The sequence below is a fragment of the Hyla sarda genome, chromosome 2 (assembly GCF_029499605.1).
Source record: "Hyla sarda isolate aHylSar1 chromosome 2, aHylSar1.hap1, whole genome shotgun sequence".
In the NCBI taxonomy this organism is placed as follows: domain Eukaryota; kingdom Metazoa; phylum Chordata; class Amphibia; order Anura; family Hylidae; genus Hyla; species Hyla sarda.
The window spans coordinates 495070533-495087407 of record NC_079190.1 but is presented as its reverse complement, the minus strand read 5'-3'; the positions used below and the strand labels follow the sequence as shown (position 1 = coordinate 495087407).

Genomic DNA, 16875 nt, shown 5'->3' with positions numbered 1-16875 from the left:
GGGGACAGGCAGGGGATGAAGAAAACCAGCGGGCTTCTGGCGAGGAGTCTTATCCCGGGCACAGATAGTGCAGGCTCGCACAAAGTCCACAACATCCGTCTCCAGAGTCGGCCACCAATAGAAGCGGGAGATGAGTTGCACAGATTTCTTGATGCCCGCATGACCTGCGAGATGGGAGGAGTGACCCCATTTGAGGATTCCGAGGCGTCGGCGTGGAGAAACAAAGGTCTTTCCTGGAGGAGTTTGCCTGATGGAGGCAGGAGAAGTGGAGATCAGGCAGTCAGGTGGAATGATGTGTTGCGGAGAGAGTTCAACTTCTGAGGCATCCGAGGAACGAGAGAGAGCATCGGCCCTAATGTTCTTATCGGCAGGACGAAAGTGAATCTCAAAATTAAATCGGGCAAAGAACAGAGACCACCGGGCCTGGCGAGGATTCAGCCGTTGGGCAGACTGGAGGTAGGAGAGGTTCTTGTGGTCGGTGTAGATAATAACAGGAAAACTTGATCCCTCCAGCAGATGCCTCCATTCCTCAAGTGCTAATTTAATGGCTAGAAGCTCTCGATCCCCGATGGAGTAGTTCCTCTCCGCTGGAGAGAAGGTCCTAGAGAAAAAACCACAAGTGACAGCATGCCCGGAAGAATTTTTTTGTAGAAGAACAGCTCCAGCTCCCACTGAGGAGGCATCAACCTCCAATAGGAAGGGTTTGGAAGGGTCAGGTCTGGAGAGCACGGGAGCCGAAGAAAAGGCAGACTTGAGTCGTTTAAAGGCGTCTTCTGCTTGAGGAGGCCAAGACTTGGGATCAGCATTTTTTTTGGTTAAAGCCACGATAGGAGCCACAACGGTAGAAAAATGTGGAATAAATTGCCTGTAATAATTGGCGAACCCCAAAAAGCGTTGGATAGCACGGAGTCCGGAGGGGCGTGGCCAATCTAAGACGGCAGAGAGTTTGTCTGGATCCATCTGTAGTCCCTGGCCAGAGACCAAATATCCTAGAAAAGGAAGAGATTGGCATTCAAACAGACATTTCTCAATTTTGGCATAGAGTTGATTGTCACGAAGTCTCTGAAGAACCATACGGACATGCTGGCGGTGTTCTTCTAGATTGGCAGAAAAAATTAGGATATCGTCCAGATATACAACAACACAGGAGTATAACAGATCACGAAAAATTTCATTAACAAAGTTCTTGGAAGACGGCAGGGGCGTTGCACAGGCCAAAGGGCATGACCAGATACTCAAAGTGTCCATCTCTGGTGTTAAATGCCGTTTTCCACTCATCCCCCTCTCTGATGCGGATGAGGTTATAGGCGCCTCTTAAGTCCAATTTAGTAAAGATGTGGGCACCTTGGAGGCGATCAAAGAGTTCAGAGATGAGGGGTAAGGGGTAGCGGTTCTTAACCGTGATTTTATTAAGACCGCGGTAGTCAATGCAAGGACGTAGGGAGCCATCTTTTTTGGACACAAAGAAAAATCCGGCTCCGGCAGGAGAGGAGGATTTACGGATAAAGCCCTTTTTTAGATTCTCCTGGACGTATTCAGACATGGCAAGAGTCTCTGGGGCAGAGAGAGGATAAATTCTGCCCCGGGGTGGAGTAGTGCCCGGGAGGAGGTCGATAGGACAATCATAAGGCCTGTGAGGAGGTAGATTCTCAGCTTGTTTTTTGCAGAAAACATCCGCGAAGTCCATATAGGCCTTAGGGAGACCGGTTACTGGAGGAACCACAGAGTTACGGCAAGGGTTACTGGGAACCGGTTTTAGACAGTTCTTGGAACAAGAGGACCCCCAACTCTTGATCTCCCCAGTGGACCAATCCAGGGTTGGGGAATGAAGTTGAAGCCAGGGAAGTCCAAGGAGAATTTCCGAGGTGCAATTGGGGAGGACCAAAAGTTCAATCCTCTCGTGATGAGATCCGATGCTCATAAGAAGGGGCTCCGTGCGGAAACGTATGGTACAGTCCAATCTTTCATTGTTTACACAATTGATGTAAAGGGGTCTGGCGAGACTGGTCACTGGGATGTTGAACTTGTTGACGAGAGAGGCCAAAATAAAATTTCCTGCAGATCCAGAGTCCAAGAAGGCCACAGTAGAGAAGGAGAAGGCAGAGGCAGACATCCGCACAGGCACAGTAAGACGTGGAGAAGCAGAGTAGACATCAAGGACTGTCTCACCTTTGTGCGGAGTCAGCGTACGTCTTTCCAGGCGGGGAGGACGGATAGGACAATCCCTCAGGAAGTGTTCGGTACTAGCACAGTACAGGCAGAGGTTCTCCATACGGCGTCGTGTCCTCTCTTGAGGTGTCAGGCGAGACCGGTCGACCTGCATAGCCTCCACGGCGGGAGGCACAGGAACAGATTGCAGGGGACCAGAGGAGAGAGGAGCCGAGGAGAAGAAACGCCTCGTGCGAACAGAGTCCATATCTTGGCGGAGTTCCTGACGCCTTTCGGAAAAACGCATGTCAATGCGAGTGGCTAGGTGAATAAGTTCATGTAGATTAGCAGGAATTTCTCGTGCGGCCAGAACATCTTTAATGTTGCTGGATAGGCCTTTTTTAAAGGTCGCGCAGAGGGCCTCATTATTCCAGGATAATTCTGAAGCAAGAGTACGGAATTGTACGGCATACTCGCCAACGGAAGAATTACCCTGGACCAGGTTCAACAGGGCAGTCTCAGCAGAAGAGGCTCGGGCAGGTTCCTCAAAGACACTTCGGATTTCCGAGAAGAAGGAGTGTACAGAGGCAGTGACGGGGTCATTGCGGTCCCAGAGCGGTGTGGCCCAAGACAGGGCTTTTCCAGACAGAAGGCTGACTACGAAAGCCACCTTAGACCTTTCAGTGGGAAACAGGTCCGACATCATCTCCAGATGCAGGGAACATTGGGAAAGAAAGCCACGGCAAAACTTAGAGTCCCCATCAAATTTATCCGGCAAGGATAGGCGTAGACCAGGAGCGGCCACTCGCTGCGGAGGAGGTGCAGGAGCCGGTGGAGGAGATGACTGCTGAAGCTGTGGTAGTAACTGCTGTAGCATACCGGTCAGTTGAGACAGCTGTTGGCCTTGTTGCGCTATCTGTTGTGACTGCTGGGCGACCACCGTGGTAAGGTCAGCGACAACTGGCAGAGGAACTTCAGCGGGATCCATGGCCGGATCTACTGTCACGATGCCGGCTGGCAGGTAGTGGATCCTCTGTGCCAGAGAGGGATTGGCGTGGACCGTGCTAGTGGATCGGTTCTAAGCCACTACTGGTTTTCACCAGAGCCCGCCGCAAAGCGGGATGGTCTTGCTGCGGCGGTAGTGACCAGGTCGTATCCACTAGCAACGGCTCAACCTCTCTGGCTGCTGAAGATAGGCGCGGTACAAGGGAGTAGACAGAAGCAAGGTCGGACGTAGCAGAAGGTCGGGGCAGGCAGCAAGGATCGTAGTCAGGGGCAACGGCAGGAGGTCTGGAACACAGGCTAGGAACACACAAGGAACGCTTTCACTGGCACAATGGCAACAAGATCCGGCAAGGAAGTGCAGGGGAAGTGAGGTGATATAGGGAAGTGCACAGGTGAAGACACTAATTGGAATCACTGCGCCAATCAGCGGCGCAGTGGCCCTTTAAATCGCAAAGACCCGGCGCGCGCGCGCCCTAGGGAGCGGGGCCGCGCGCGCCGGGACAGGACCGAGGGAGAGCGAGTCAGGTACGGGAGCCGGGGTGCGCATCGCGAGCGGGCGCTACCCGCATCGCGAATCGCATCCCGGCTGGCAGCGGAATCGCAGCGCCCCGGGTCAGTGGATCTGACCGGAGCGCTGCAGCGGGGAGAGTGAAGCGAGCGCTCCGGGGAGGAGCGGGGACCCGGAGCGCTCGGCGTAACAGTCACCTCCTCTTTTTAGGGGTGCAACATGATCCAAGATCATGAATTTTAGATCCTTTTCTTTATGTTTTGCCTCCAAGAAATGTTTAGAAACGGGCAAATCAAGTTTTTGTTTCCGTATTGAATACCTATGTTGGTTGAGACGAGTCTTGACATCCAGATGATGATGAGGGTCCGCCGTGTGGTGGGGGATGGATGATAAGTTGGAACCTGCATTGGACAAAATGATCTCTAACTTTACTAAAAGGGGTTATCCCCGTGACTTGTTATGTGATAGCAAAAAGAAAGTTTTGGCTATGGATAGACAGAAGTTGATATACATGATAAGCAGAAAAGGGCTGGACCCCCTAGAGTGGCCTCTGTATGTGGGAGAGATTACCCTCGACTTCCATACCCGCCTCAACCAAGCCCGGATGGACCTATTGGTGTCAAAACATTTTGTCGTGGCGGGTCATACAGAGGGCGACTTGAGATATGTACTGGTAGACCATGTCCCGTTGCCCAAACGTGGGGGGGACAGAGTCAGTCTGTTAAAAAAGAAGGAGCTATTCTGGATATTTGAATTGGAATCTCTGCGTCCAAAAGGACTCAATGTGGATTTTGCCATTACACCCTCCATCTGCAGAGCCTAAACCTGTGTCTATAATTGGAGAATAGTACACAGGAATGTATAACAATCCAATCTATACATTGTATATATAAGAATTGATGATACCCAAGTATTCTGATACTATTCTCTTGTTTTTTATAGATTTCAAGCAATATGATACCGAAGAGACAGATCCAATAATCTTCCTGCCCGGTTATTTTTCATGACTTATGGATATGTTTTATGTTGGCGATAATAAATAAATTTTTACTTACCGTATTTTTCGCTGTATAAGACGCACTTTTTCTTCCCCAAAACTGGGGGAAAAAGTCGGTGCGTCTTATACGGCGAATACGCCCCTATCGCGGCGGTCCCTGCGGCCATCAACGGCCGGGACCCGCGGCTGATACAGGACATCACCGATCGCGGTAATGCCCTGTATTAACCCTTCAGACGCGGCGATCAAAGCTGACCGCCGCGTCTGAAGGGAAAGTGACACTAACCCGACTGTTCAGTCGGGCTGTTCGGGACCGACACGATTTCACCGCGGCGGTCCCGAACAGCCCGACTGAATAGCCGGGTTAGTGCTTACAGGACACCGGGAGGGACCTTACCTGCCTCCTCGGTGTCTTCTCCGTTCAGGGATCCCCTGTATGGCCGGCGCTCTCCTTCCTCGTCATCACGTCGTCGCGTACGTGCGTCGGCGTGCGTAACGACGTGATGACGGCGACGGAGAGCGAGGATACCTGCCGGCAGCAGAGATGTTCCGAAGCGACGGGGACATTGCGACAGCGATGGAGCGACATCCAGGGCAGCGGTGACGGGTCCGGAGCGGCGGGGACACGTGAGTATTACCTCCTATGCAGTGGTCTTCAATCTGCGGACCTCCAGATGTTGCAAAACTACAACTCCCAGCATGCCCGGACAGCCAACGGCTGTCCGGGCATGCTGGGAGTTGTAGTTTTGCAACATCTGGAGGTCCGCAGGTTGAAGACCACTATTGGGTTCAAAATCTTAATTTTTTAAGATTTTGCCCCTATAAATTGGGTGCGTCTTATACGCTGGTGCGTCCTATAGGACGAAAAATACGGTAACTTATGAATTTTCTGATGAACAGCTAATATGAGTTGTTCGTCTGTATTCGGTGGAGAAATTTTTACAATTTTTTATAATACACTTGAGACACATAATTATAGTTATGAGTACACATATATATACACTGTTATTATTAACACTATGGGGGAGATTTATCAAAACCTGTGCAGAGGAAAAGCTGTCCAGTTGCCCATAGCAACCAATCAGATCGCTTCTTTCATTTCTCACAGGCCTTCATGAAAATGAAAGAAGCGAGCTGATTGGTTGCTATGGGCAACTGGGCAAGTTTTCCTCTGCACAGGTTTTGATAAATCTCCCCATGGCATTTCTTTAGTATTTTTTACTTATAATTTAGTTAGCATTAACTCTTCACACACCACTATGGTGTAGCACATTTTTCTTTCTTTTTTTCCCCCTTTATTCTCATTTCGATTCCTTTTTAATTTGAGTTTTACACATTTTTTCACATTTAGTTTCCAGTGCTTTTCTCCTATATTTTATTGGTGAGACGCGGTGAGAATCTATTTCTGTATACACACTACCAAAGGGCTATAATATATCCCCAAATAACTATCTCTAGTTTCACTTACTCCTGTTTTCATTCAGAATAAATGTACACTGTTCACATACGGATGCGTTTTCAATGCGTTTTTCTAGATATCTGGTGGGACGCATTGAGAGGTCATCCTCATGCATTTCATAACAGAACTAAGGCTGGGTCCACACTACGTTTTCTCCCATACGGGAGCGCATACGGCAGGAGGGAGCTAAAACCTCGCGCTCCCGTATGTGACCGTATGCGCTCCCGTATGCCATTCACTTCAATGAGCCGACCGGAGTGAAACGTTCGGTCCGGTCGGCTCATTTTTGCGCCGTATGCGCTTTTACAACCGGACCTAAAACCGTGGTTGACCACAGTTTTAGGTCCGGTTGTAAAAGCGCATACGGCGCAAAAATGAGCCGACCGGACCGAACGTTTCACTCCGGTCGGCTCATTGAAGTGAATGGCATACGGGAGCGCATATGGTCACATACGGGAGCGCGAGGTTTTAGCTCCCTCCTGCCGTATGCGCTCCCGTATGGGACAAAACGTAGTGTGGACCCAGCCTAACTCACTTTTTTTTATACTTGATAGGAATTTTTGTTTTTTATTAGTTTGTTTTGAGATATTTTTTTATATCCTGTTCACACTGTGTTTTGCGATTCTGGTACGTTCTCCACGAGTGTTGGAAGACATACGCAAGCTCTTAAGTACCCAATACACTGTAATGAGAGATATCCGTATACATTGTAGATAGAGCTGTACACATATGGTAGTCATTGAAAATATTATATACAGAGTTCTTATATTTATTCATTGATAACGCGCTCGATATCGAGTCGGCTGGCCGGAGCCGGCGAGGCCCATGCGACTTGTTTGATCACGTGACGGTCATGTGATCGCTGGATGCCGATGCGGAAGTGAGGAACGCCGATATGGCGTCTACGGGCACACAGGAGCATGTGGATCTGTCTCAAGGTAGACTTCATGTTTTTAATTTGCTTTTAACTCACAGATGATATGACACACCTGTGATTCTGGTTAAGGGAAACTATTGTATATATATTTTTTTTTGAGTATTTTGTTTACCTTATTTGGATCTTATGACTGCATGAGTTTGTAATATATGCACTTTATATATTGTATACACTCAAATTTTATGATTGTAATTTTGATCACTTTTATGATAATGTTTACACTTGATTGTTTGTTAATTACACACCTGATAGACATAGATAGATAGATATGAGATAGATAGATAGATAGATAGATATGAGATAGATATGAGATAGATAGATATGAGATAGATAGATATGAGATAGATAGATATGAGATAGATAGATAGATAGATAGATATGAGATAGATATGAGATAGATAGATAGATAGATGGATATGAGATAGATACATAGATATGAGATAGATAGGTATGAGATAGATAGATATGAGATAGATAAATAGATAGATATGAGATAGATAGATATGAGATAGATAGATATGAGATAGATAAATATGAGATAGATAGATATGAGATAGATAGATATGAGATAGATAGATATGAGATGGATAGATATGAGATAGATAGATAGATATGAGTTAGGCTTTTTTCACACTGCCGTTAGCACATGGCAGTGTGTCAGCCTTCAGGGGAGCCCAGGGAAATATCGCAAAAAAAATGACTGCAAGCGCCGTCTTTTTCTCCCGCTATTCCCGTCAAAAAACAATGGTGCCCGGCAACCCTCATAATAGCTATTGGAGCCGCCAGGACCCGTTGTTGCCCGTTGCTCCTCCTCATGAGAACGGCCTTAAAAGTCACAAAAAAAAGACAGACTTTAACGGGCATTTTCGATGGGGAGCAACGGCAGTGTGAAAAGGGCCATAGATAGACAGATAGATAGATAGCAACAGGAGAATGCAGCAGCACACTGCTAGCACAAAGATATAGATAAAACATGAGTATACATGAGTATTTAGATAGAACATGAAAAGCTATACAGCTGTAATGCAGTAAATGAAAATATGAAATTATGAGGTACTTAGCTTGCAAATTTGGCGGCCAAATAGCGTGGACTGTCCCATCACGGTAAGGTGACCTCATTCTGGGAAAGACCCTACACTGTGAATATGCCTCTGTGTGAACAGTACAGCAGGCATTGCAAGACCTGAAATGTACAAGGCACCTCATATACACCTAATAGAGGTGGGTGGGGTGCAAGAGCCAACATGGAGGTAGCCACTCCCCCGTATGTGTAATACAACCAAAGAATAAGTTGGCCAGCACTATTGATTCCAAACTATTATATAGACCTGGCTTACAGGTGCAGGCTGCTGGGCTAAATATACAGCAACAGGAGAATACAGCAGCACACTGCTAGCACAAAGATATAGATGAAACATGAGTATACTACATGAGTATATAGATAGAACATGAAAAGCTAGACAGCAGTAATGCAATAAATGAAAATATGAAATTATGAGGTTCTTAGCTTGCAAATTTGGCGGCCAAATAGCTATATTTGTATATAGGGGACCTATATACAAAGGTACCGGATAGGATGCAGTACCGGGACACCACAGATAGATATGAGATAGATAGATAGATACAATCCAAATTGAAGCAGCACCTCCGAATTCCTGCTCTGAATGGGTGCCAGCCATTAGACCTTGGTGCTCCGGTCCGTTTTTCAATAGGATAAATGTGGGCAGCACACCAAGAATTGTGTTAAATCAAAGTGCTTTTATTCCAAGGAACAAGACAACGTTTCGGCGATCTCACACTTGAAAATGGCGGTGTGAGATCGCCGAAACGTCTTGTTCCTTGGAATAAAAGCACTTTGATTTAGCACAATTCTTGGTGTGCTGCCTACATTTATCCTAGATAGATAGATAGATAGATAGATAGGAGATAGATAGATAGATAGATAGGAGATAGATAGATAGATAGATAGATAGATAGGAGATAGATAGATAGATAGGAGATAGATAGATAGATAGATAGGAGATAGATAGATAGATAGATAGATAGATAGGAGATAGATGTGAGATAGATAGATAGATATGTGGTAGCCCTTGGGGCGTGTTGGTAGTGGGGGTATTATTTCGGTAAATGAGGGGTTAATGTTAACCCTATAGTTCGTGACGCCAGGCTGAGGGCTAGTATGCTGAGGTAATTCTCCGGCCCGTCGCCGCCCTTCCCAGTAATGATAGGTGCATGAAATAATATGACTGAAGATCCACAAAGTAGTTGAACTTTAACTTGAAGAACTTTACTTAGATGCTTGCGGTACATCCAATGAACAATAACAGTCTCAGGCAAACAGTCTCTATATATCTCAATGACTGACAATTGTTGCGGACCTTGAAAGAGATTAAAGTCTCTGAATTTAGGGTAATTATTGCAGATCCGTCCGGATTTAGGGGATAGATAAGGTCCGGTGATCCTGCAGAGTGCTTAGGGATTGATACACTCGCGATCCTAAATATATCAGCCGTTGCCGCAAGGCTCAGGCCTAACTCACTGCGATAGACAGCTGCGCAGATCCTGCTTGTTTGACAGCCCGGGAACAAGAGGGAAATCAATGGCCGCCACTCCCTTATATGGGCAGGGGCGGGGCGACTCTGATTGGTCCGAACATCCGTCATTCACTGTTACACAGTGTGATGGGATTGACTACATCACAGGGAACTCCAAAGGTCCTTAAGCAGAAATACCATAGAGTTCACCTGATCACGTGACCCGCAGGTTCTGTTACGCTATATGCAGGTAATCAACCATTTATAGACATTGATATCATATTTACATACTTCCTAAATAAACTATTAGCGCAATAACTATCTGGATGAGAGGTGACCAGGGGTGAACTAGTTAAGAAGAACCCCGACGTCCTAGGGACTCTGGCTATGGGGACCTATATACAAAGGTACCGGATAGGATGCTGTACCGGGATACCACAGATAGATGTGAGATAGATAGATAGAGAGATAGATAGATATGAGATAGATAGATAGATATGAGATAGATAGATATGAGATAGATAGATAGATATGAGATAGATAGATGTGAGATATATAGATATGAGATAGATAGATAGATAGATAAATAGATACAACGAATAAGTTGGCCAGCACTATTGATTCCAAACTATTGTAAAGGCCTGGCTCACAGGTGCAGGCTGCTGGGCTAAATATACAGCAACAGGAGAATACAGCAGCACACTGCTAGCACAAAGATATAGATGAAACATGAGTATATAGATAAGACATGAGTATATAGATAGAACATGAAAGGCTATACAGCTGTAGTGCAACAAATGGAAATATGAAACTATGAAATTATGAGGTACTTAGCTTGCAAATTTGGCGCCAAATAGCGTGGACCATCCCACTACGGTAAGGTGACCTCAGAGGTCCCACCTCTATTAGGTGTATATAAGGTGACTTGGATGTTTCAGACCTTGCAATGCCTGCTGTACTGTTCACACAGAGGCATATTCATAGTGTAGGGTCCGTCCCAGAATGAGGTCACCTTACCGTGGTGGGACGGTCCACGCTATTTGTCGCCAAATTTGCAAGCTAAGTACCTCATAATTTCATAGTTTCATATTTTCATTTGTTGCAATACAGCTGTATAGCCTTTCATGTTCTATCTAAATTCTCATGTTTTATCTATATACTCATGTTTCATCTATATCTTTGTGCTAGCAGTGTGCTGCTGTATTCTCCTGTTGCTAAATAAATAGATAGATAGATCGATATGAGATAGATAGATAGACAGATAGATATGAGATAGATAGATAGATATGTGATATATAGATATGAGATAGATAGATATGAGATAGATAGATAGATAGATAGATAGATAGATAGAAAGATAGATAGATAGATAGATAGGAGATAGATATCTGTGTATCAGTATGTGCTGGCAAACTAATCCTTTTTTTGTATTGTACATATGGGGGAGTGGCTACCTCCATTTTGGTTTGTGCACCCCACCCATTTTATAAAGTGCTGGATGTTCCAGACCTTACAAGCCTGGTAACTGACTGCTCAGAGGCACATTCATAGTGTAGGGTCCATCACAATGAGGTCACCTTATCGTAGTGGGATGGTACATGCTATTTGGCCAAATTGTAAGCTAAGAACCTCAATTTTTCACTATAGCAATATAGCATTTCATATATATCTTTGTGCTAGCAGTGTGCTGCTGTATTCTCCTGCTTGTAGATAGATACAATAGATAGATAGATACAGTAGATAGATAGATAGATAGATAGATACAGTAGATAGATATATGGTGAGGGTGTGATGAGGGCAGATGTTGTTACCCTAGGGGCAGATGGCATTAACCCCTAGTGTTCATGATGCCAGGGCGTGGTTTAACCTCTTCACCACCGGAAGGAATACCACTGGATCCTAGGCTAGGCACAGGGAAAATAATGACTCCGACGCCAAGTTACGGAACAACGGCAGCTTCACTGAGTCAGACAGATGGAATAGTCTATACAGCTTGGCTAGGCCCAAGGAGGTGACCAGTGACTTCAGAGACCACAGGGCTCGCTGGGATTTATAGTGGACTTGGACAATTTGATGTAGGGCCACGCTGACTTGATATAGACTTGACTTGGACTGACTTGACTGAGACTGACTAGAGGGAATTCACCCCATTTGTAGCTTACCAGGTTTTGACTTTCACCTGTGGGGTAGTGGACTTGTGGATTCGTCGCTGCGGGGTAGACATTGGGACTTCTTAGGACATCAGACACTCTCTCAGGACTTGACCTCACTGTAGCTCAGCAAAGACTTAAAGAGAAAGAGGAAGCTCCACCCAGGGCTTATATGGGGGAGACTCTGTCATGTGTTGTCATGATTGGTTACAATCACATGACAACAGTACTTAAAGGTATATGACAAATTATGTACAATATATAACATGGGTGTTTAATACTAGACAGGGAATATAGGTACAGGGGCGCATCAATCCGTTCTGGCTTCACGTGCCCACTATAGGCCACACCTTGGTAGCAGATATTGAAGCCTTCTTGACAATTAATCATGGCTCAGCTTCCATAAGGGTAGTGTGAGATTCTCTGAAGGCTTTTGTCTGGGAGTGTTCATTAGAGACATTAAGTGAGGTAAGTGCACTTAAGTGATTATTTTGAGGTACTATGTGTGTAGTACTATGTGAAAGGTCAGTCTTGATACCTTAGGGGTAGTTGTCCCTGAGTGGACCTTTGAGAAGGTGTTAGTGATGGGTGACAGAAATGTTATCCTCAGGGGAGCTGAGAAAGCCACCTACTAGCAACTACTAGCAACTATGTACACGTGTACAAGGCTAATTTTTCTGTGTACAATAACCATTTACATTGAGTTACCTTAGCACAAATATTTATTAAACACTCCAACAGGGTTCAGGTATATTCACCTGATAAGTGCAATTTTAGCAAAGAATGTCATGTTACTATTGAGGTATATACATGTAAACAGACGTGCAAGGATCAGAAGTCCACCTGCGCTAAGAGTCCAAATTTCACGGCTAGAGCTAGTAGCCGGGCACAAACTTACGAATCTCCTACCTCTAGGAGTCTCTTGGTCTAAGGACCAGGCACAAAAGCTTGACGGTTACGGTTTCAACTTGAACAGTCTTAGCATAGTCCTGCTAGGCACATTTCTTAAACGTTGCAGAAAGTCTGTGAAGACAAAAAAAAACCTTAAGACAAGAATAGTGTCACAGTTCAGACGAAACTCTGGCAATAACGTCCTGCTCCTCGTCTAGAGCCTCTACCCCTCTCAGGATCACGAGCAGGCAAAGAGTGAATGTGGCTCTCCCACACCACATTAGTAAGGGCAGAGTGTGACACAGTAGGGTTGAGACTAACAGTTGGTGCTGGTTGATTAGGCCCCACCTCCTCGTCGGGAGTGGGCACTTCTGTTGGTACCTGGTGGGCAGGCCAAACGTCCGTGTCGGGAGTAGGCCTAGGTACATTGGTTGGTACCCGCTGGGTAGGCCAAATCTCCTTAATAGGAGTAGGCCTGGGAACTTTGTTGAAGGTAGAAGGAAGTGGCTGCTGCTGTAGAAATTCCTCCTTGGGTTCCTAGGTGGAGGCATCAGTAGCAGGCCATTTCGGCCTCAGCTGGAAGGGGTCCGCCTCCCAATCATTAGAAGGAAAGTACTTGAAAGGAAGCTGGGTTGGAGCGGCTGGCCTGGTGACTGCGGCTGCCCACTCTCCTCGCAGGCCCCGGACGGGGGGGGGGGGGGGGGGGTATTCCACTATCTCACCCACCTCCAAGGAATGGAATTTTTTGTGGAGAAATGACCTCTGTACAGCTCGCCGGTTTATGAGGATGGTATAGCCGGTGTGGCAATCAATGTGGGTACCATAACCTCTGACCTTGTCAAACTTGGCCAAGTCGGCTGTTTCGGCCTCCTGACGGGTCCTTTCCCTCTGTGCCTTAGGGACCGGTGGAAGAGACTTCCCAGGCAGGGGTTGAAGAACATCATGCATGTACTGGATCAAATCAGGTTCATCCCCAAAGACCCATTGGGGCAATTTTGGTGAACACAGTCGTGCACTCTGCAAAGCGGACAGGGGTATTTCTGGCTCGGGGCTGGTGGAGGAAGAAAAGGCAGCCTCTGATGGTGTACTTACAGAGGATTCCTCTGTCGGGATCTCAGCTTACGAACCCCATGTCCGGTGGTGAGGGGACAATCTCACCGGTGTGGGTGCTCCAGATGTCCCAGTGACTTCCCCTGGAGGGGTATCCGGACAGTCGTCGTCATCATCGGGCAGTGGGCGAAGATTGCAGGCCCCCCTCTTCATCCAGTGATAACCGCTGCAGACGATCGGCAAGATCGTGGAACAGTTGGGCTGCGACCGCCGCAACTTTCCTTTGTTCTGGTGCCAACTTGGTGCGCAAGCCATGTGGAACACTGCTCCCCACCATGTCTGTACCTTCCGGCTCTCCTTTGTGCAGACTGAAGAGGTCGCTGTGCAGGGCTCCTTTTATACTGGGCTTCTCCAAAATGGCTGCTGGCCGGAAGGACGTCATCGGTGCAGCCCCGACTTACGGTACCCCAGGAAACAACAGCAGTGAATTTTAGTTCCCTTTTGGCTGTGACACATTTACATGGTTGCCACGCCCAGGAGCGGGTCGTGGCGCAGCGCGGGCTTTCATCACACGCTTTTCCGGCAGTGGGTTAACTCTTGCATCGCTGACCGAACAGGGGATCGTAGCATACATTCACTTCTCACTTTACACATTGTCGCAGCAAATACATTTTCGCCTCCCCCCTTACTTTTCGCGTGTGCTCTCTGCACGCGGCACCATACACAAAATTCCGTACTCTTGGATGGTGCTTTGTAACACATTGATACCGTCTTTTACATAGGGGAGTACACTTTACTTGGTGGCAACAGCTGTAGGCACACACCCGTATCCTGTTCGTAGGATACCAAAAAGCTATGTGTTAGCCTGGGGGAGTAGGGTATGGGGAGTGTAGCTGTGCGGTGACTAAAGAGTGCTTGTTAACCCTTGCTATTTGTGACGCCAGGGTGAGGACTCCTCAGTAATTCTTGTCCTACCGCCACTCTTCCCAAGAGCGATAGGGAGGTAGATAATAATGGAATGTCCACAACCGGAGAGTTTGCTGAAACAGTTGTAACTTATACTGAAGATTTTATGCAAGCTTCATAACCGGAACAGTTGCTATACATGCAAGCTTTCTTTGGAGATTGACAAAGGTTGGGACTTTAGCAGTTTAGAGTCTTTAGGATAATATGCGCTGTTCCACTGGATTTAGGGGATTTAGTTGCGGTCCAGTAGTCACACTAGCTTTAGCGGGGGAAGTTTAGAACTCACGGTTTAAGTTCCGCTGAGACCGGTAGGTTTTCTGGCCTAGCATGTCTTTGCAAGCTGCCCAGATCCGTCCTGCTAGTCCGGCATCCACGAGAGCAGCAACCCAAGAGAGCGATAATTGGCTACAGCTCCCTTGCATGGGCAGGGGCTAGACTAGTGCTAATTGGTCCAATACTTGTGTCAATCACAATTACAAATGGGCAACACGTGACCCAAGGACCTCCAAAGGTCCTCCAACAAACCATAGAGGATATTAACATGGTCACATGACCGAAGGTCCTGCGACGGTAAACAAGGTAAGTACTATACATTGTATTAAATATACGTTATTATTAAATATATACATATATTAAGACTGCAGAATTAGAGTAGAGAAGAGGCGACGAGGGGCTGTCCCACCTGGGGGACCCTACCTGAGCGTAGTTACTCTGACTTTGGGGACCACCACACTAGGTACGGTATGCAACATCAGTACAGCATCCGGAAAAAAACGCACCGATTTACTGGTTGCCAAACATTTTTCAGATGCTGGCAACACTTAAAGGGATCTGAGATTCCCCCTTGTGGACCAAATTCCCCCCTTGAAGAGAGAGGGAGATCACGTCAGTATCCTTGAGCGTAGAGAACTCAAATGGATCTATGATTTACAGTCCTTAAAGGGAACCAATCATCAGATTTTACCCTATATAACGCTTGGTAAAGCGTTATATAGGGTAAAATCTTTATTTTCACCATTCCCGGGGGATGCTCCTGCCCCCAGGGATGGTGAAGATATGAAGTTATAAAGTAGTCACCGCCGCCGCCGAAAGTAGTCACCTGGGCAGGGAGCTCTTCTCACCTACTCCCATTCTTCGGCCGGCAGCGACGCCCCCCCTTCGCTTGATTGTTCAGTGAGCGGAACGATGACGCGGCCCATCAATCAAGCGGAGGGGGCGTCGCTCCCGGCCGAAGAACGGGAGTAGATGAGAAGAGCTCCCCGCCCAGGTGACTACTTACGGCGGCGGCGGTGACTAGTTTATAACTTCATATCTTCACCATCCCTGGGGGCAGGAGCGTCCCCCGGGAATGGTGAAAATAAAGATTTTACCCTATATAACGCTTTACCAAGCGTTATATAGGGTAAAATCTGATGATTGGTTCCCTTTAAGTGCTAAAGGCTTTAATATCGATTTCACTGTGACTAAATAATGCATAAGCTGTTGTTCGGTAATTTCTATATTGCTCCGGTATGACTAAGATTTCTGCATTGTGATCCTAACACTCACCTACGACTAATTTATTCTTGTTTTTCTTTATTCTCGTAGGGAGAAAAAAGGACCAGTGGCGAAACTGAACAGCCTGAGAATTTTCCATTCATTATAACCCTTTCCTTCATGAAGATGGAAACGTTTTTTTCCCCATTGGTGCTTTTCTTATGTTATCGATAAACTCATTATCTTCCACTGTGTTTTTCAAGTGAGCCAAATGTCATATTTATATTCTGATCAATAGATTTTACTCCTCTAATATATTTCTATTTCCACTCTATTTTCTTCTTTATATTTAATTGGATATCTAACTTTAACTTTATATACGTATATTTTATTATATTACTTTTTTTAATATATATATATATATATATATTAATTTCTTATAGATTTTTCTGATCTTTTTATTCCCCCCCCCCCCTTTTTTTCTCAATTTTTGGGCATTTACGAATAACATACTGGCATTCGTTGATGCGATTATTGTATGATCAATCTATTTCCTTTAGTGCGTCTACCACAGCTCAGCTTTTACTTTACATCGACCAGCGACCAATCACAGCTCAGCTTTCACTTTACCACAGACAGCGACCAATCACAGCTCAGCTTTCACTTTACCACAGACAGCGATCAATCACAGCTCAGCTTTCACATTATCAAAGCCAGCGACCAATCACAGCTCAGCTTTCACTTTACCACAGCC

General features: G+C 46.2%; 1 protein-coding gene across 1 annotated transcript in view; it reads right to left on the bottom strand.

Annotated features, from left to right (window-relative positions):
• The window catches only part of LOC130357175 (interferon-induced GTP-binding protein Mx1-like), a 46396-nt gene extending 42400 nt beyond the window's left edge, over positions 1–3996 (bottom strand). Inside the window, exon 1 of the mRNA XM_056559699.1 lies at positions 3981–3996. The gene's annotated coding sequence lies outside the window, so the exon portion shown is untranslated. The remainder of the gene's footprint in view (positions 1–3980) is intronic.
• Between the last annotated feature and the right edge of the window lie 12879 nt (positions 3997–16875).